This window comes from Lepidochelys kempii, chromosome 6 (assembly GCF_965140265.1).
Source record: "Lepidochelys kempii isolate rLepKem1 chromosome 6, rLepKem1.hap2, whole genome shotgun sequence".
Classification (NCBI taxonomy): domain Eukaryota; kingdom Metazoa; phylum Chordata; order Testudines; family Cheloniidae; genus Lepidochelys; species Lepidochelys kempii.
In genome coordinates this window covers 47,078,356-47,099,628 of record NC_133261.1, presented here as the reverse complement: position 1 = coordinate 47,099,628, position 21,273 = coordinate 47,078,356, and the positions used below count along the sequence as shown (strand labels likewise).

General features: G+C 44.3%; 1 long non-coding RNA gene across 1 annotated transcript in view; it reads left to right on the top strand.

Annotated features, from left to right (window-relative positions):
* The first annotated feature begins 3,221 nt into the window (after window positions 1–3,221).
* The window catches only part of LOC140912777 (uncharacterized), a 190,596-nt gene continuing 172,544 nt past the window's right edge, over window positions 3,222–21,273 (top strand). The window contains exon 1 of the long non-coding RNA XR_012159377.1: window positions 3,222–3,301. This is a non-coding gene — a long non-coding RNA (uncharacterized lncRNA). The remainder of the gene's footprint in view (window positions 3,302–21,273) is intronic.

The following is a 21,273-nucleotide window of genomic DNA, read 5'->3' as shown; positions in this document are numbered from 1 at the left end:
GAGGGGCTGAGAAGGTTATGGTTCTGCCGCATTCCTATCCATCTTTTCCTGTAGCCACCATCTCAATTAGGGTGCTGCATTTCTTCTTTCTCTGATAGAAGGGGAAGGAGACCATGATGCCATACTCTTTGAATAACTGGTACCTGCAGTGCTATTAGAAAAGAGCAGTCCTTGAACCGCTTCAAATGCGGGGACTGTAGGGGAGGAGGAAGACATAATAGGAAAGGATCCTCCCCAACCCTAGACTTGAATTAAACTTCACAGAAATCTTGTGAGGTAGGTAAGTCCTCGGAGAGGGAGGGGGAATGCAGTAAGAGGGGGTGGGGCCTCAGAAGGGGTGGGGTTAGGGTTTTTGGTTTTGTGGGAGTAGAAAGTTGGCAACCCTGGTGTCTGGGCTGGAGGAAGAATGCCAGCTAATGGTGAAGGAGAGGATATGATACTCTTGAAACCAGGCCATCTGGCTTTCACTGGATAGCAACCAAAGAGATGCTGAGGTCAGATACTGGGTTGTGGTTTTTACTGGAGAATAGGGTGACCACCTTTTCAAAAGACAAAGTGGAACACGTGCAGGAATCCCAACCCACTCCCTGCTCCTCCTCTTCCCTCCTGAGGCCTCGAACCCTGAAAGCTCGAAATGGGCTGTGTTAAGAGATACCCAGGGAGCCCGGACTGCTGTGGGGAGCCCTGGACCTTCCACCTGACCTGGGAAAGGTGCCCAAGAGCAGCTCCAGGCCCATGTCCCCACCTCCCTGGGACACATTGCACAGGGCAGGTAGAGGGGCCGGGGTTCCCCACATCAGCTGTTACCAAAGCCTTGGTCCAACATCTGGCCTCGCCAGGGGATGGGACCTGAGTGTGGGGGAAGAGGAGGAGCAAGAGCAGGCCTTAGGGTTTACCACCTGGCCAGTATTTGGCTGGTTTCTTATGGATTAGCCAGTTCCCAGAAAAATAATCTGCCAGGTTTTTATGTGGGTCTAAAGAGTTGCATTATTATCACAATACACTTGGATATCTAATGTTAAAAGTTCTGTGTCTAGCTAAAGATGCTGCAGTGTTTCCCCTTCTGCAGTTTAAGCAATAATAGATCAAAATTGTTGAAAATACAGTAGTTGTCTGCCCACCAACACGCAAGTGCACCACGTGTGTTAGAGGTTTTGAGCTGCACAAGAGTGAGGAGACAGTCAGTGTGGTCAGTCTTCTACTATCTAGAGAAAACACGGATAGATAAATGGCTGTTGAGTTGCCTTGTGGTTGTGGTTGCGGCAGGCTTGCCTTGTGTGTATGGGGTGCCTTTTTTGCATTTCAAAAGTTGTAACCCTATTGGGGGGCGCTCATCTCTGAGGAGCTCTTAGGCTCATCTCTGTTCCCCCACCTCCAAAGATGCTGGCACTGCTTCGGACAGGCTGGGACTGCAGGGAATCTGGGACAAATGCTGTCCTGGAGTCATTCGGACCAGGACTTGAACTCTGCGTTTTGGGACTGTCTGTCCCCATTTGGGACAGGTGCTCACCCTGTGGGGAGATACTTAAACAAAAACTTTTAAATGTGACTACTGATTTTTTGGGGTGCCTTAATATTTGGGTTCCCAACTTGAAACATCTTGGGATTTGGTTTTAAGATGTCAAGAACATTCACAACCCCAACTGATGTCAGTGGGAGCTCTGAGTATTCAGTAGCCATTCCTGACAATTTCATTAACCTACCTCTCTGGGTGAAATTCACTTAATCAACATAAAGACTGAGTATACGGGTGCTCCATAAGTGGAATGTGAGGAGTCAAAATTCATCTTCCAACCCAGAGCCAGGGTATGGGACTGCATAGACCACATGTGGTTGCTACTCCAGCTTATAGACTGCAGTAGTAGCAGCTGCTCTTCCATGCCAGTTGTATGGGGTGTGGTAGTGGGTCAACAAGATTCCTGTGAGTATGTGGCTATTCCACAGGTCCTCCAAAGTGGCTGATACTATCTATGTGGGACCAGTCCAGGGACAATTTCAGTAGCATTTGCGGGGTTTCCTTACCAAAGGCTCTTAAGCAAAGTAAGCTATCATGGGCTAAGAGGGAAGGTCCACTTATGGATCAGTAAGTGGTTAAAAGGTAGGAAACAAAGGGTAGGAATAAATGGTCCATTCTCAGAATGAAGAGAGGTAAGTAATGGTGTCCCCCCGGGGATCTATACTGGGACGCAGTACTGTTCAACGTATTCATAAATGATCTGGAAAAAGAGGTAAACAGTGAGGTGGCAAAATTAGCAAATCATAAAAAACTACTTAAGATAGTGAAGTCCCAAGCAGACTGTGAAGAGTTACAAAGAGATCTCACAGCCAAACTGGGTGACTGGGCCACAAAATGGCAGATGAAATTCAAATTTGATAAATGCAAAGTAATGCACATGGGAAAACATAATCCCAACTATACATATAAAAGGCTGGGGTCTAAATTTAGCTGTTACCACTGAAGAAAGGGATCTTGGAGTCATTGTGGATAGTTCTCTGAAAACGTCTGCTGAATGTGCAGTGATAGTCAAAAGCTAACAATGTTGCGAATCATTAGGAAAGGGACAGATAAAACAGAAAATATCCGGTTGCATCTATATAAATCCATGGCATGTTCACCTCTTGAATATTGCATGCAGATGTGGTTGCTCCATCTCAAAAAAGATATGTTGGAAAAGGTACAGAAAAGAGCAACAAAAATGATTAGGTATATGGAACAGCTCCCATATGAGGGGAGATTAATAAAACTCGGGCTTTTTCAGCTTGAAAAAGCCAACTGGGGGGTGGTATATGATAGAGGTCTATAAAATCATGACTGGTGTGGGGTAAAAATAAATGAGGAAATGTTCCTTACTACTCATATCATGCACGAGGGGTCAACTAATGAAAGTAGAAGGCAGTAGGTTTTAAACCAACATACGGAAGTATTTCTTCATACCACATGGTCAACCTTTGGAACTTTTTGCCAGAAGATGTTGTGAAAGCCAAGACCAATAGGTTTTTTTTAAAAAAAAGAAAAGAAAACCTCTAGGTAAGTTCATGGAGGATAGGTCCATCAATGGCTATTAGCCAGGATTGGCAGAGATGAAAAACCATGCTCTGAAGTGTCCCTAGCCTCTGTTTGTCAGGAACTGGGAGTGGGTGACATGGGATGGATCACTGGCTAATTGCCTGTTCTGTTCATTCCCTCTGAAGCACCTGGCATTGGCCACTGTCAGAAGACAGGATACATTGGCTAGATGGACCACGGGTCTGACCCAGTATGGCTGTTCTTATGTTCTGTACCTGTGGAGCAGTGTTCATGGTATGTAATCCATAAATGGCACAAAGGGCCTTGTGCTGGCTACCTGAATTAGGGTGTATTTCACCCTCTGTCAATAATACAATGATTGTTTAATTTGAATGTGCTTTTCTCACTTACACAAGAAACTGTTTTTTGGTAATTGAATGCTGAATACATATTGATGATGAGGTCAATAAGGTTACTGCCTAGTGGCTCATAATGAGAAGTTGTGGTGGTTTTTTTGTTTGTTTTTTGCAGCAATATTGAAAGGGAGTAATTGCATTAAATTGTCACTCTTTAACCTTTCTGCACAATGTGCTTGAACAATTTCTTTCCAATGAAATCTGTAACCGCATAGATCTTTAAAAATATTACGAGGTGACAGGTTTTTTTTATTAAGATAATTAATGGAGCGTAGTGGGTTTTGAGTGTCTGCTCTAACAAGGATTATAAATCTTGACATTCCAGCACTGAAATTTTGTTGGCAACCCTTCAGAATAGGTGACAATTCATTATCACTTCATTTGGAACACAGTCTTGATGGTATTTATGTGGGTGTGATATTTAATTCTATATGAATTTGACTGGTATTTAGCATGAAATAGTGCTCTACAATTCCAGGAGATGGTGCTGTATACACACAGACTTTTCTATCTAAAAGTGTAAAATGATTAGTCTCACTGTTTTTCTTTAGCTTTTTGAAATGGGCTGTTATGGACCACATGGCTCTGAATAGCAACAAAGTCTAATGGTTAGACTTCTAAGACCTGTCATCCTTTTTCTGCTCAACTGTGATAAGGTACGGGGAGTGCTGTGAAGAAAAGCTGAGATTCAACTTGTCCTGCTCCTTGTCCTTGTCCCATAGCCTTACATAGAGGCTATGGAAAGGTCTATAAGAATATCTCCTGGGAGACAGGGAAGGAAATATCTCAGGAAATGTCTCTAGGTAACATGAGAACAAGGGAAATATGTCTTTAGGCTATAGGACAATCCCCAAAGTATTAGGAAGAAACTTGCCTTGGGATCAGATTAGCCTATAACTGCCTACTGTTACTTCACTCTTATAAATAGTAGCCCCCTGAGAAAGAACTTGCTGACTGACTGCTTCTTTTGTTTTGTGAAGTCATTCTGCATGGGACACCATTTGTTATGGGTGGCAATTGCCTCCAGACCTTGATTTGCCCCCCGCTGCCTTTTCAGAGTTCTTTGCCAGATGGTGCTGCACTGTCTTTTTCAGGCCTATAGGGGTTATTGGAGGAGGCATTGCCTCCTCCAGGGTAATCAGGAACCCCAGCCTGCCTCACAAGTCCCTGATGGGCAGATAGGACGAGGTGGCAGGAGCCTGGGCCAGAACTGAGCACAGAGCAAGCTGGCCCCAATCCGCGTCCCAGGCTAGCTGCCAGAGACACCTCCTTCCACCAAGGGTGCTGGAAAGACTGCAAAAATGGGGTGGGGGCACTTTGTTTTTGTGGGCACGTTGTTTTTGCTGATACAGACTAATATGGCTACCCCTCTGAAACCAAACACTAGATGTAGAATCCTAAAGTTAGAGATGGAGAAGACTTATTAGGCCATCTAGATCATCTTCCCCTACCAGTGCAGAATTGTAGTCCTTGACTTTCTTTTATTAAACTTCATTTAAAAAAAAGAAAAAAAGGAAATACAATAGGTGTTGCTGCTTTCTCTGATCTTTCTTAAATCAAAAATTGTAATTCATGCTTAAAGGAAGAATCTTCTAAATGGGCCTGATCCCATAAAATTAATAGCAAAATTTCTATTGATTCCAGGGAGAACAGGCCTGACATCATGTTGATTTGAATTGTGTATCAGTTTGGTTAGTTCAGCAAGTTTCTAAGTCTGGTAATCTTTACATTTGTGCCAGTTTGTCTTCTCATTCAGTACGGTCACCTACAACCCTGCCTGTTGAGTAGTAAATTAAAGGGGAGTTCAATTTCTGGTTGTAAAAGTGTGTTCTGCTCTCTAAATGCCACCTGCAATACAGGGAAATGCTCCTCTGTAACTGATAAAATAAGCTGTGCTGAATGGAATGGTATATTTCTGTTTTTGTGTCTTTTGTAACTTAAGTTTAGCCTAGAGGGATTATCTATGTTTTGAATCTGATTACCCTGTAAGTTATTTACCATCCTGATTTTACAGAGGTGATTTTTACTTTTTCTTCAATTAAAATTCTTCTTTTAAGAACCTGATTGCTTCTTCATTGTTCCAAGGGTTTGGGTCTGTGCTCACCTATGCAGTTGGTGAGGATTTTTATCAAGCCTTCCCCAGGAAAGGGGGTGTAGGATTTGGGGAGGATTTTGTGGGGGAAAGACGTTTCCAAGCGGGCTCTTCCCCTGGTATATATCTATTAGACGCTTGGTGGTGGCAGCAATAAAGTCCAAGGACAAAAGGTAAAATAGTTTGTACCTTGGGGAAGTTTTAACCTAAGCTGGTAAAAATAAGCTTAGAGGGGTTTCATGCAGGTCCCCACATCTGTACCCTAGAGTTCAGAGTGGGGAAGGAACCTTGACAGTCCTTAAGTCTTTACAGCATCAGGGTCTAATGTTATGTAAGGCACAACAAGTGAGTTAAACAAAAAGATGGAATGTGGGGACAATGGGCACAGTTATATAGACTATGACCACAAATTGATGGCTGAGTACTTTCAGGAGTTAAAAATACTTGGAAGCCCTTGCTCAAACAACCTCAAATGTGGATCTCTTTACCCTGACCCCCATGAGGCATAGTTATTTTCAGGAGAGTCATGGCCATGTGTTGCTTTTAAAGCACGTAGAAAATTCATCTGTTAAATAAGCTAGTCTTAACCTTAATTATAGTGTTGCTAGTGCCCACTAAAATACATAAAATACAAATATGTATTTTTCTTTCTTTGCTACTTTCACAATGTGTTCACTTGTGTACAAAAAACATGTGAACACTTTCTAAAAATGAATAGTCTTTATTTATATTTGGGTCAGGTTCAGCTCTGTAACTCTGACAGTCAGTCTGTTTACTACAAAATTCTTAAGGAGCAAAACAATTGCATGGGGCCAAATATGTACAAAGGGCCAGATTTTGGGAGGAGCGCTCCTCTCCCATTTAGGCACCAAATAAGTGAGTCGACATGTAAAAGAGCCGACCACATTGGGTTCATGTGTACTGTACTGTCTCAAATCTGGTCCCAACAAGTACAAATTTACAAAAATATATACAAGTGTATAGGCAAAGATGTTCAGATTTTAAATATGTGCTAGTTTGGTTCAGAAATTAGATTCAGATTAAATTTGGTTCAGAAATTTGGTTAGAAATTCACAGGAGAGGCACATTTCTTCAACTTTGCTGATGAAAACATGAAGGACTGTAACTTGAAGACCAGATTTGCCCTTTGCATAAGTAGCATAATTCACTTCTGTGGCATGAATCCGTTTCAGAAAGTGTAACCTTCACTGACATCGATGAATTGATCCTTTTTAAAAATAAGGCTAAATTTGATTTTATAAAACTTTATGCTAAGATTGGTAACTCTTCCTCTGTAGTACCATCTCTCAGCCTGTAGTACTGTTTCTAGCTTAGGCAACTGAGAATAGCTTTAGAATCTGTATTGCAGGAGCAAGGTTGTCCATCCGAGACTAAAAGATGTTTTCTGGCATTGACTCAACTTAAGGACTACAAACTGGCTAGCAGTTTCCAATATATAGTGCTCATTCACATCTTCCTAATCTGTTCTATTCTGGCAGCCACACAATGTTACTGTCCTTGATATTGACAGAGCTTCTGTGCTCTAATAGGTTTTACCCAAGTGTGCATTTAAGTAGATGGAATCTGCTGTTTCAGTTGATGGTCCAGCATCTCTATCTAAATCTCCAGCAGAGATTTTTATTCTTGGTGTGGATGTTTTGGATTTTTTCCAGGTAAAGCTAACAGTACTTAACTATGGCAACACATGTGTAGAGATTTTTATCCGTCCAAAATAAATAGGTTAGACAGTGTACAGGGACTGCCACCAGAGCGCACATGCAATACTTTGTTCTTGAATATAATACCCTCTTGTCTCTAATTGTTCTTGTTTCTTATCTGAGCTCATGTTTGCTCTCTGCTATACAGCCTGAATCTCAGCATAGCTTGTAAAAGCATCCACTGAATGGTGATTTTTTTACAAGCAATGCACACATTTTGTCACCACACGTTGGCAGACACAATTTGAGGATGGGGGGGTAACTATTCTCTGAACTTGTGAGCATGGATCATCTTTTAAGATCACATACACCTAGGAAATGTATTTCCTGTTTGTATCCATCTGTCTCTTGCAGTATACTTATACTGTACCCTCTTTAGGACAGGGACCATCTTGTTCTAACATGGCTTTATTTTCTTTGAAGTAGGGAGTCACGTCCTGTCCCACACGAGTAAGCAGTTATTTGAGAGGTCCAACTGAAGTAATCGGAGTTCCATAGTGTCCTTATTCATGGAGGAATGGTGTTGCTTTAGTGGTGTCTGTCTTACTGATGTGTTTTGACCTCTTCAGAATTCTGCATCTTGAGGGTGATCGTAGAATCACAGAATATCAGGGTTGGAAGGGACCTCAGGAGGTCATCTAGTCCAACCCCCTGCTCAAAGCAGGACCAATCCTCAACTAAATCATCCCAGCCAGGGCTTTGTCAAGCCTGATCTTAAAAACTTCTAAGGAAGGAGATTCCACCACCTCACTAGGTAACCCATTCCAGTGTTTCACCACCCTCCTAGTGAAAAGGTTTTCCTAATATCCAACCTAAACCTCCCCTACTGCAACTTGAGACCATTACTCCTTGTTCTGTCATCTGCTACCACTGAGAACAGTCTAGATCCATCCTCTTTGGAACCCCCTTTCAGGTAGTTGAAAGCAGCTATCAAATCCCCCCTCATTGTTCTCTTCCGCAGACTAAACAATCTTAGTTCCCTCAGCCTCTCCTCATAAGTCATGTGTTCCAGTCCTGTAATCATTTTTCTTCCCCTCCGCTGGACGTTTTCCAATTTTTCCACATCCTTCTTGTAGTGTGGGGCCCAAAACTGGACACAGTACTCTAGATGAGGCCTCACCAATGTTGAATAGAGGTGAATGATCACGTTCCTCGATCTGCTGGCAATGCCCCTACTTATACATCCCAAAATGCCATTGGCCTTCTTGGCAACAAGGGCACACTGTTGATTCATATTCAGCTTTTTGTCCACTGTAACCCCTAGGTCCTTTTCTGCAGAACTGCTGCCTAGCCATTCGGTCCCTAGTCTGTCGCGGTGCATGGGATTCTTCTGCCCTAATTGCAGGACTCTGAACTTGTCCTTGTTGAACCTCATCAGATTTCTTTTGGCCCAATCCTCTAATTTGCCTAGGGCCCTCTGTATCCTATCCCTACCCTCCAGCGTATCTACCTCTCCTCCCAGTTTAGTGTCATCTGCAAACTTGCTGAGGGTGCAATCCACACCATCCTCCAGATCATTTATGAAGATATTGAACAAAACCGTCCCGAGGACTGATCCTTGGGGCACTCCACTTGATACCGGCTGCCAACTAGACATGGAACCATTGATCACTACCCGTTGAGCCTGACAATCTAGCCAACTTTCTGTCCACCTTATAGTCCATTCATCCAGCCCATACTTCTTTAACTTGCTGGCAAGAGTACTGTGGGACACTGTGTCAAAAGCTTTGCTAAAGTCAAGGAACAACATGTCCACTGCTTTCCCCTCATCCACAGAGCCAGTTATCTCGTCATAGAAGGCAATTAGATTAGTCAGGCATGACTTGCCCTTGGTGAATCCATGCTGACTGTTCCTGATCACTTTCCTCTCATCTAAGTGCTTCAGAATTGATTCCTTGAGGACCATGATTTTTCCAGGGACTGAGGTGACACTGATTGGCCTGTAGTTCCCAGGATCCTCCTCGTTCCTCTTTTTAAATATGGGCACTACATTAGCCTTTTTCCAGTCGTCTTGGACTTCCCCCGATGGCCAGGAGTTTTCAAAGATAATGGCCAATGGCTCTGCAATCACATTCACCAACTCCTTTAGCACTCTCGGATGCAGCACATCCGGCCCCATGGACTTGTGCTCCTTCAGCTTTTCTAAATAGTATCGAACCACTTCTTTCTCCAAGAGGGCTGGTCACCACCTCCTCCCCATGCTGTGCTGCCCAGTGCAGTAGTCTGGGAGCTGACCTTGTTCGTGAAGACAGAGGCAAAAAAAGCATTGAGTACATTAGCTTTTTCCACATCCTCTGTCACTAGGTTGCCTCCATCATTCAGTAAGGGGCCCACACTTTCCTTGACTTTCTTCTTGTTGCCAACATACCTGAAGAAACCCTTCTTGTTACTCTTAACATCTCTTGCTAGCTGCAACTCCAGGTGTGATTTGGCCTTCCTGATTTCACTCCTGCATGCCCGAGCAATATTTTTATACTCTTCCCTGGTCATTTGTCCAATCTTCCACTTCTTGTAAGCTTCTTTTTTGTGTTTAAGATCAGCAAGGATTTCACTGTGAAGCCAAGCTGGTCACCTGCCATATTTACTATTCTTTTAACCTCAATAAGGATTCTTTAAAATACAGCCAGCTCTCCGGGACTCCTTTCCCCCTCATGTTATTCTCCCAGGGGATCCTGCCCATCAATTCCTGGAGGGCGTCAAAGTCTGCTTTTCTGAAGTCCAGGGTCCGTATTCTGCTGCTCTTCTTTCTTTCCTTGTGTCAGGATCCTGAACTCGACCATCTCATGTTCACTGCCTCCAAAGTTCCCATCCACTTTTGCTTCCCCTACTAATTATTCCCAGTTTGTGAGCAGCAGGTCAAGAAGAGATCTGCCCCTAGTTGGTTCCTCTTGCACTTGCACCAGGAAATTGGCCCCTAAACTTCCTGGATTGTCTGCACCCAGCAGATATCAGAGTGATTTGAAGTCTCCCATGAGAACCAGGGCCTGCGATCTAGTAACTTCCGTGAGTTGCCGGAAGAAAGCCTCATCCATCTCATCCCTCTAGTTCGGTGGTCTATAGCAGACTCCCACCACAACATCGCCCTTGTTTCTCACACTTCTAAACTTAATCCAGAAACTCTCTCAGGTTTTTCTGCAGTTTCATACTTGAGCTCTGAGCAGTCTTACTGCTCCCTTACATACAATGCAACTCCCCCACCTTTTCTGCCCTGCCTGTCCTTCCTGAACAGTTTATATCCATCCATGACAGTACTCCAGTCATGTGAGTTATCCCACCAAGTGTCTGTTATTCCAATCACATCATAATTCCTTGACTGTGCCAGGACTTCCAGTTCTCTGTGCTTGTTTCCCAGGCTTCTTGCATTTGTGTATAGGCACTTGAGATAACTCGCTGATCGTCCCTCTTTCTCAGTATGAGGCAGGAGACCTCCCCTCTCATGCGCTCCTGCTCGTGCTTCCTCCCGGTATCCCACTTCCCCACTTACCTCAGGGCTTTGGTCTCCTTCCCCCGGTGAACCTAGTTTAAAGCCCTCCTCACTAGGTTAGCCAGCCTCCTTGCGAAGATGCTCTTCCCTCTCTTCATTAGGTGGAGCCCGTCTCTGCCTAGCACTCCTCCTTCTTGGAACACCATCCCATGGTCAGAAGAATCCAATAGTGATACATTTTTGGTTTTGTGTCCTTCATTGCTTGATTGCTCTTCAGCACGACCTGCCATACAGTACTTTGCCACTTACATGGGAAATACATATATATACCCTACCATGTAATTCATATACAGTGTTGTCATAAATATAAAGGGAAGGGTAAACCCCTTTGAAATCCCTCCTGGCCAGGGGAAAGCTCCTCTCACCTGTAAAGGGTTAAGAAGCTAAAGGTAACCTCGCTGGCACCTGACCAAAATGACCAATGAGGAGACAAGATACTTTCAAAAGCTGGGAGGAGGGAGAGAAACAAAGGGTCTGTGTCTGTCTGTAGTCGTCTTGGCCGGGGATAGACCAGGAATGGAGTCTTAGAACTTTTAGTAAGTAATCTAGCTAGGTATGTGTTAGATTATGATTTCTTTAAATGGCTGAGAAAAGAATTGTGCTGAATAGAATAACTATTTCTGTCTGTGTATCTTTTTTGTAACTTAAGGTTTTGCCTAGAGGGGTTCTCTATGTTTTTGAATCTAATTACCCTGTAAGATATCTACCATCCTGATTTTACAGGGGGGATTTCTTTATTTCTATTTACTTCTATTTTTTATTAAAAGTCTTCTTGTAAAACACTGAATGCTTTTTCATTGTTCTCAGATCCAAGGGTTTGGGTCTGTGGTCACCTATGCAAATTGGTGAGGCTTTTTATCCAACATTTCCCAGGAAAGGGGGGGTGCAAGTGTTGGGAGGATTGTTCATTGTTTTTAAGATCCAAGGGTCTGGGTCTGTAGTCACCTAGGCAAATTGGTGAGGCTTTTTACCAAACCTTGTCCAGGAAGTGGGGTGCAAGGTTTTGGGAGGTATTTTGGGGGGAAGAACGCGTCCAAACAGCTCTTCCCCAGTAACCAGTATTAGTTTGGTGGTGGTAGCGGCCAGTCCAAGGATAACGGGGGTAATATTTTGTACCTTGGGGAAGTTTTGACCTAAGCTGGTAAAGATAAGCTTAGGAGGTTTTTCATGCAGGTCCCCACATCTGTACCCTAGAGTTCAGAGTGGGGGAGGAACCGTGACATGGTGTCACAGTGGTGGGATTAACCTGAAATCATTTTGAGATCCAGTTGAGATTTTTTGAACTAGAAATACAGATTTTAAAAAGGAATTTTTAGGAAGTCCAGAAAGCAGCTTTGAAACTGAAAGCAGCTTGGTTTCTCTCTGCTTTGTGGCCAAGCAGAGACAAAAGGGGATTATCTTGTGAATTGCAGGTTTTCTTTGCCTGGAGGCAGGGTACTTAACTCCTGCAGGGAAATTCACAGTCTTCCAACCCAGAGGTTTTTTTTTTTCTTTTCTTCCTAAAAGTAAATAGGGGGTGTGTGTTCTACCCATTTGCCTGGAGACAAAAGTGGCAGGGTTTTTTTTTTTAGGATTTTGATTTTTTTTTGTTTTACAAGGAGCACAGGTTTGAAAAGAAATTTTTTTTTCTTTGGGCTGGATAAGCAGGTTTCCAAGTAGTTGGAGGTTTTTTGCTTTAATTTGGGCCCAGAGCAGAGACAAGGGAATTGTCTTTTTCTGTAGGCTGACAATCACTATCAGAGAATAGGTATTCTATTCCAGCACAGCAAAATTTTACAGCCAAGTTTTGTTTATTTCTAAACCTCGGGTGTAAAGTTAGTTAAAAACAGAGAGGTTAGAATGGCCAAATCCTCGGCTCGACTACAGCTGGAATTAGCCAAATTTCAGGCTGAGGAAAAACAAAGGGAACATGAAAGACAGATAGAACTCATGCGGCTGGAGAAGGAGGTACAGGAGGCTGCCCACAAGAGGGAAATGGAGGCAAGGAAGCATGTGGAGGAGATGGAGAGGATAAAGGCCCAGCAGAATATACCAACAAACCCTAGCAATCCTTCTCCAGGTACCACTTCCCATCCCAGAAAGTTCCCCACCTACAAGGCAGGTGATGATACTGAGGCCTTCTTAGAAAACTTCGAAAGGGCCTGCCTTGGGTACAACATCTCTACTGACCAATACATGGTAGAGCTGAGGCCGCAGCTCAGTGGACCCTTAGCTGAGGTGGCAGCTGAAATGCCTAAAGAACATATGAAAAAGTATGAACTGTTTAAATCCAAGGTGAGAGTCAGAATGGGGATAACACCCGAGCAGTCTCGTCGGAGGTTCCGAGCCCTAAGGTGGAAACCAGACATGTCATTTACCCGACATGCCTACCACATTGTGAAACATTGGGATGCCTGGATATCAGGAGCAAGTGTTGAATCTCCAGTAAATTTGCCCTTCCTAATGCAAATGGAACAATTCTTAGAGGGTGTTCCTGAGGAAATAGAAAGATACATCCTAGATGGGAAACCCAAAACTGTAATCGAGGCAGGAGAGATTGGAGCCAGATGGGTGGAGGTGGCAGAGAAGAAGAAAACTGGTCGCAGTTGGAGCGGAGACCAGAAGGGACCACCCCAGACCACACCCTATTACCGGGGGCTGCCCAAAGCCCCACCTACCTCCCAAAGAACCCTCCAGACCCCTTATCGTCCCACCACCCCGTTCTCCAGCAACCCACCTCGCCCCGGTGACCCGTCAGCTGGACGATGTTTTAAATGTAACGAGCTGGGGCATGTAAAGGCCAACTGCCCCAAGAACCCCAACAGATTACAGTTCATTGCACTGGAATCACACCAGAGGTCCGCAGGCCCAGATACCTCCCAGATACCCTTGGAGCGGAGGGAAACTGTGAGTGTGGGCGGGAAGAAGGTCACCGCGTGGAGGGACACCGGAGCACAAGTGTCAGCTATCCATGCTTCCTTAGTGGACCCCAATTTAATCAACCCAGAGATCCAAGTGACGATTCAACCCTTCAAGTCCAACTCTTTCAATTTGCCTACAGCCAAGTTGCCTGTCCAGTACAAGGGCTGGTCAGGAATGTGGACTTTTGCAGTCTATGATGATTATCCCATCCCCATGCTGTTGGGGGAAGACTTGGCCAATCACGTGAAGCAGGCCAAGAGGGTGGGAACGGTCACCCGCAGCCAGGCTAAACAAGCCGTGAGGCCTAGCTCTGTTCCGGAAACTTCTATCAGGACCCGGTCAGAGGTGATGGACCCGGACCCCAGGCCAATGTCTGCAACAGCAGTAGTGGATCCAGTCCCAGAGACCCAGACGGAACCAGTCCCAGAACCGGAACCAGCCAAACAACCAACACCAGACCCCGTGCCAGCACTGAATCCAGTACTTGCAACCTCAACACCAGAGGGCCCCACCGAACCTGAACTGGCAGCAGCCGATAACCCTACACAAGAGGCTCAGCCGGAGCCTGAATCCCAACATAGTGCACCAGCGGAGAGCGGTTCACAGTCAACAGAAACAGCTCCATCCCCTATATCGCTTCCAGAGGGGCCAAGCCTAGGTCCACAATCCCATGAGGAACTGATGTCTCCAGCATCAAGGGAACAGTTCCAGACCGAACAGGAAGCAGATGAAAGCCTCCAGAGAGCTTGGACGGCGGCACGGAGCAACCCACCGCCTCTCAGCTCTTCTAATCGATCCAGGTTTGTTGTAGAAAGAGGACTTTTATACAAGGAAACTCTTTCTGGGGGACACCAGGAAGACTGGCATCCTCAGAGACAGTTGGTAGTTCCAACTAAATACCGGGCCAAGCTCTTGAGCTTAGCCCATGATCACCCTAGTGGCCATGCTGGGGTGAACAGGACCAAAGACCGTTTGGGGGGGTCATTCCACTGGGAGGGAATGGGCAAGGATGTTTCTACCTATGTCCAGTCTTGTGAGGTGTGCCAAAGAGTGGGAAAACCCCAAGACCAGGTCAAAGCTCCTCTCCAGCCACTCCCCATCATTGAAGTTCCATTTCAGCGAGTAGCTGTGGATATTCTGGGTCCTTTTCCGAAAAAGACACCCAGAGGAAAGCAGTACATACTGACTTTCATGGATTTTGCCACCCGATGGCCGGAAGCAGTAGCTCTAAGCAACACCAGGGCTAAAAGTGTGTGCCAGGCACTAGCAGACATTTTTGCCAGGGTAGGTTGGCCCTCCGACATCCTCACAGATGCAGGGACTAATTTCCTGGCAGGAACTATGAAAAACCTTTGGGAAGCTCATGGGGTAAATCACTTGGTTGCCACTCCTTACCACCATCAAACAAATGGCATGGTGGAGAAGTTTAATGGAACTTTGGGGGCCATGATACGTAAATTCGTAAATGAGCACTCCAATGATTGGGACCTAGCATTGCAGCAGTTGCTCTTTGCCTACAGAGCTGTACCACATCCCAGTTTAGGGTTTTCCCCATTTGAACTTGTATATGGCCGTGAGGTTAAGGGGCCATTGCAGTTGGTGAAGCAGCAATGGGAGGGATTTACACCTTCTCCAGGAACTAACATTCTGGACTTTGTAACCAACCTACAAAACACCCTCCGAACCTCTTTAGCCCTTGCTAGAGAAAACTTACAGGATGCTCAAAAAGAGCAAAAAGCCTGGTATGATAAACATGCCAGAGAGCGTTCCTTCAAAGTAGGAGACCAGGTCATGGTCTTAAAGGCGCTCCAGGCCCATAAAATGGAAGCATCGTGGGAAGGGCCATTCGTGGTCCAGGAGCGCCTGGGAGCTGTTAATTATCTCATAGCATTCCCCACCTCCAACCGAAAGCCTAAGGTGTATCATATTAATTCTCTCAAGCCCTTTTATTCCAGAGAATTAAAGGTTTGTCAGTTTACAGCCCAGGGAGGAGACGACGCTGAGTGGCCTGAAGGTGTCTATTACGAAGGGAAATGTGCTGGTGGTGTGGAAGAGGTGAACCTCTCCATGACCCTTGGGCGTATGCAGCGACAGCAGATCCAGGAGCTGTGCACTAGCTACGCGCCAACGTTCTCAGCCACCCCAGGACTGACTGAACGGGCATACCACTCCATTGACACAGGTAATGCTCACCCAATTAGGGTCCACCCTTACCGGGTGTCTCCTCAAGCTAAAACTGCTATAGAACGGGAGATCCAGGATATGTTACAGATGGGTGTAATCCGCCCCTCTGAAAGTGCATGGGCATCTCCAGTGGTTCTAGTTCCCAAACCAGATGGGGAAATACGTTTTTGCGTGGACTACCGTAAGCTAAATGCTGTAACTCGCCCAGACAACTATCCAATGCCACGCACTGATGAACTATTAGAGAAACTGGGACGGGCCCAGTTCATCTCTACCTTGGACTTAACCAAGGGGTACTGGCAGGTACCGCTAGATGCATCTGCCAAGGAAAGGTCAGCCTTCATCACACATCTCGGGCTGTATGAATTTAATGTACTCCCTTTCGGGCTGCGAAATGCACCCGCCACTTTCCAAAGACTTGTAGATGGTCTCCTAGCGGGATTAGGAGAATATGCAGTCGCCTACCTTGACGATGTGGCCATATTTTCGGATTCCTGGGCAGACCACCTGGAACATCTACAAAAAGTCCTTGAGCGCATAAGGGAGGCAGGACTAACTGTTAAGGCTAAGAAGTGTCAAATAGGCCTAAACAGAGTGACTTACCTTGGACACCAGGTGGGTCAAGGAACTATCAGCCCCCTACAGGCCAAAGTGGATGCTATCCAAAAGTGGCCTGTCCCAAAGTCAAAGAAACAGGTTCAATCCTTCTTAGGCTTGGCCGGTTATTACAAACGATTTGTACCGCACTACAGCCAAATCGCTGCCCCACTGACAGACCTAACCAAAAAGAAACAGCCAAATGCTGTTCAGTGGACCGGAAAGTGTCAGAAGGCCTTTAACAAGCTTAAAGCGACACTCATGTCTGACCCTGTACTAAGGGCCCCAGACTTTGACAAACCGTTCCTAGTAACCACAGATGCATCCGAGCGTGGTGTGGGAGCAGTTTTAATGCAGAAAGGACCTGATCAAGAATTCCACCCTGTAGTGTTTCTCAGCAAAAAACTGTCTGAGAGGGAAAGCAACTGGTCAGTCACTGAAAAAGAATGTTATGCCATTGTCTACGCTCTGGAAAAGCTACGCCCATATGTTTGGGGACGGCGTTTCCACCTGCAAACCTACCATGCTGCACTAAAGTGGCTTCACACCGTCAAAGAAACTAACAAAAAACTTCTTCGGTGGAGTTTAGCTCTCCAAGATTTTGATTTCGACATCCAACACATCTCAGGAGCTTCTAACAAAGTGGCTGATGCACTCTCCCGTGAAAGTTTCCCAGAATCAACTGGTTAAAATCGTCCTTGAGATGTGGAAAATATTGTTAGTCTTTATGTACTTGGTAGTATATTTAGAGATGCATGTGTCTTATTAACTCTGTTTTCCTAGAGCTCCAGGAAGAAATCCCAGCCAGTGTTTCACCCTAGCTGAGATTTGGGGGGCGTGTCATAAATATAAAGGGAAGGGAAACCCCTTTGAAATCCCTCCTGGCCAGGGGAAAGCTCCTCTCACCTGTAAAAGGTTAAGAAGCTAAAGGTAACCTCACTGGCACCTGACCAAAATGACCAATGAGGAGACAAGATACTTTCAAAAGCTGGGAGGAGGGAGAGAAACAAAGGGTCTGTGTCTGTCTGTAGTCGTCTTGGCCGGGGATAGACCAGGAATGGAGTCTTAGAACTTTTAGTAAGTAATCTAGCTAGGTATGTGTTAGATTATGATTTCTTTAAATGGCTGAGAAAAGAATTGTGCTGAATAGAATAACTATTTCTGTCTGTGTATCTTTTTTGTAACTTAAGGTTTTGCCTAGAGGGGTTCTCTATGTTTTTGAATCTAATTACCCTGTAAGATATCTACCATCCTGATTTTACAGGGGGGATTTCTTTATTTCTATTTACTTCTATTTTTTATTAAAAGTCTTCTTGTAAAACACTGAATGCTTTTTCATTGTTCTCAGATCCAAGGGTTTGGGTCTGTGGTCACCTATGCAAATTGGTGAGGCTTTTTATCCAACATTTCCCAGGAAAGGGGGGGTGCAAGTGTTGGGAGGATTGTTCATTGTTTTTAAGATCCAAGGGTCTGGGTCTGTAGTCACCTAGGCAAATTGGTGAGGCTTTTTACCAAACCTTGTCCAGGAAGTGGGGTGCAAGGTTTTGGGAGGTATTTTGGGGGGAAGGACGCGTCCAAACAGCTCTTCCCCAGTAACCAGTATTAGTTTGGTGGTGGTAGCGGCCAGTCCAAGGATAACGGGGGTAATATTTTGTACCTTGGGGAAGTTTTGACCTAAGCTGGTAAAGATAAGCTTAGGAGGTTTTTCATGCAGGTCCCCACATCTGTACCCTAGAGTTCAGAGTGGGGGAGGAACCGTGACAAGTGTGTTTGAAGACTAGCGGTTAGTGAACACTGGAAACATGTTCTGCATCTTTGAATCCTTAAACAAATCCACTTTGCCTGCATTTGTGTACCTTTTGCATCCATTTCCTCTGAGTATTTTATCAGGTAGGATGTGTGAGAAGCCAAAGACTTTAAGCCAACGTAGCAGAAAACTCATGGAAAATCTTTAATTTCTAAACATGTTTGCTCTGGAAATCTGATTAAGGTTATACTAATCTAAATAAATAAACACATCAATGTGGCATGTCGCAACAAAAAACAAAAAAAATTTCAAAATGGGATATTTCCAATGAGTAAATAAGATGTCAGACCCTTGGATGAAATTCATCTTTGTGTAGAATGAGTCAGATGAATTATAAAGGGGAGGTTTTTTTTCTGATATACAAATAATTGTCACCACAATGAGTGTGTGCAGGTTCTGGTCTTCAAATTTATTGTCAAGTTTTTTTTTTTTAAATGATGTGGCAAGCAGTTTATATGCATGGAATTAAATAGCAATATTTCATCTCTGTTCCATGGGCCCACCAAAGCCCATGTAACAACACCTAAGCATAAATAATATGCCTAGCCACCCAAGCTTGGACCCGTCTGAGCACAGATGACTAGCCAAACTCTCTGCTGGTGCCATAACACCCACATTGCTATTTTAGTGTGCTAGCTCAAGCATCCTTCGAGTGTAGTGTAGACATACCCAGGGGTCAACCATATACTCCGGTATCAATAGTCAAAGGATCCAGCAGGTTTTAGGGTCACTTATTGGCTTTATTTACTGTACTGGTGCCTGCCATTATTGATACGGTTTGTTTGTTTCACAGCAGCCTTTATGCTGATCCCTGCCACTGCCAAATTCTAAATGCTGTAGAGAAGAGAATGGTGGTGACAGGGAGGATCCCTTGGCCCCCTGGTCTGCATTAACATCAACTGAATCAGTCTTGAAGTTTATATATTCTCTTTTCTCTCTTCCTGCCTCCCCCTCCCCCCAGCCCTTCTAAAGTGAACAATTCCCTTAAGACCACAGCAGAAGTAGCACGTTTTTTATGGATACGAAGTTAATCCTACAATCAGAACTCAAAGAGAATAACTGAATTTTCTTCAGTGCCGTAGAAATCCTTTTAAAAAATTTTGTTCCTCGGTGTGTTTGAGTTTGAGGACCTTTATAACTGTGTGTTTTGAAAAAAGAATGGCTTGTAAGCTGTTCAAGAGCTGAAGCAGCTTGCTGTGTTTAACATCTTAGCACAGCAGGACAGAGTATATATGTATATACAACAGAAGTTTAGGTATATGTCTTAAGAGGAAGCTAGCACAATGGCTTCAGTGATTCTGAAAAGAGAACCATACAGGGGCAGTGGTGAAATAAAGAATAGACCTAAAAATGACAAGCTTTCAAGACTTAGTAAATGCACAAGGTATGATACAAGTGGGAGAACCCAGATCCCCATCCATCACAGGGGTGTAGCATGTACCTTTATCTCAGCTACCATGGTGGCTGACTTAAAAAAAAAAAACCCAACCAAACAAAAGCCCATACCTTCATTCTTAACTTTTTCGTTTCTTGGTGGAGCTGTTTGCACCACTTATGCTTCTGCTTGTAAGACCTGGTTTCCAGTTACTTTGCAAAACGCTAACCATTTGGGCTGAAATCTTCATGCTGAGGAGCTGCCTTAGGCAGAACTTTGTCTTTAGAAGCATTAGCAAAAATAGTTTGGCCATTTCTAAGAATGAAGGGGCGGGGGAGAGAGGAAGGACATTGTTTTGCCCATGATAAAAACAAAACATAAAAAACTGTTGTTGAAAAGCTCTACTTCCCCTATGCTTTGGAGAAAGGGTTCAAAATTGGGCAGAGGTGTTGCCCTTATGTGAGGAAAGTGCTTCTGGGTGTTCTGGGGGGGGGGGGGGGGGGAAACTGCCCAAATTTGGCCAACTTATAAGCCTTTAAAAAAACCCACAGCCATGACGAGTCAGTGGATGGGAAGGAGATGAGGACTATTTGGACAAGGAGATTCTGATTGGGTGAGAGACTCCATTGATTTACAGGATCTGGCCCTATCTGTACACATGGGGCAGACCTCTTCAATCCTGATTCACTATTCTTAGCCAGCTGTAGCAACTTATTTCTTAATAATTTTCTTGTGGCAGATAAACCTCAATGCAAAAATTGTTACTGATGTTTTTACTAATTACAAACATGTTTTTGTCCACTCTGAATTTTGAGATGCTTTCATACACATGATGGTCAGAATATAGTAATGTACATGCTTGTTACCTTTTATATAAGAAAGATTTAAGCTCACTAAGATCATTCTTATAAAGTCTCTGCTGACTGTCAGTGTGGCAGGATCCCAGTGTGTCAAAGAAAACACCCCTGAGCCATAAAACCCTAAGTGTTTACATAGGCTCTGAATTAGTTTTATACCTTCAATTTTACTTTAATGTTCTATATTTCTCTCTTCAAAAGACAGCATATTGTGGCAGATTGACAATAACTGGAAAAAAACCTTCTGGAACTAGGATAATTCATTACCGTTAAGTTTTTAACCATACTGAATAAGGATGAATACATTTAAGGTACATTCTATTAAAATGCAATTTTGTACATTATCATTCTGTATACCTTCTCCAGTAGGAGGGGGATGTTAATGTACTTCCTCCATTATCAGCCATTTGAAGCTGTCCTCTGGAGAGGTGTACATATACTAGTTCAGACTGGATTCTGGGACCAACAGGCAAAGGATTTTTGGCTAAATACCCTGAATTTTTTTTTTTAAACAGGCCCAGGACTGCTGCCTTTTTCCAGCAAATGGACAGGGCCCCAGTACTTAGGGTAGGGGTGAAAGGAGTGGCTCTCATGAGACTGGGTGCTAATTCTGAGCTGAGGTTGTGATGACCTTGTGACCACAAAGGAAATCCTGTGGATGGGGTGTTGAAGGACTGTTCCTACAAGAGCCCATGTTAGAGTTGGGGGGTGATGTCAGATAAGCCTGTTTGCATGGGAGTAAGTTCTTATTGTTTGTTTTTCTTTTATAGTGCTTTTTAACTTAAGAATAAAGTAGGCTTGCATAGGAAGTGTTAGTACCTTATATCTGTAGCAA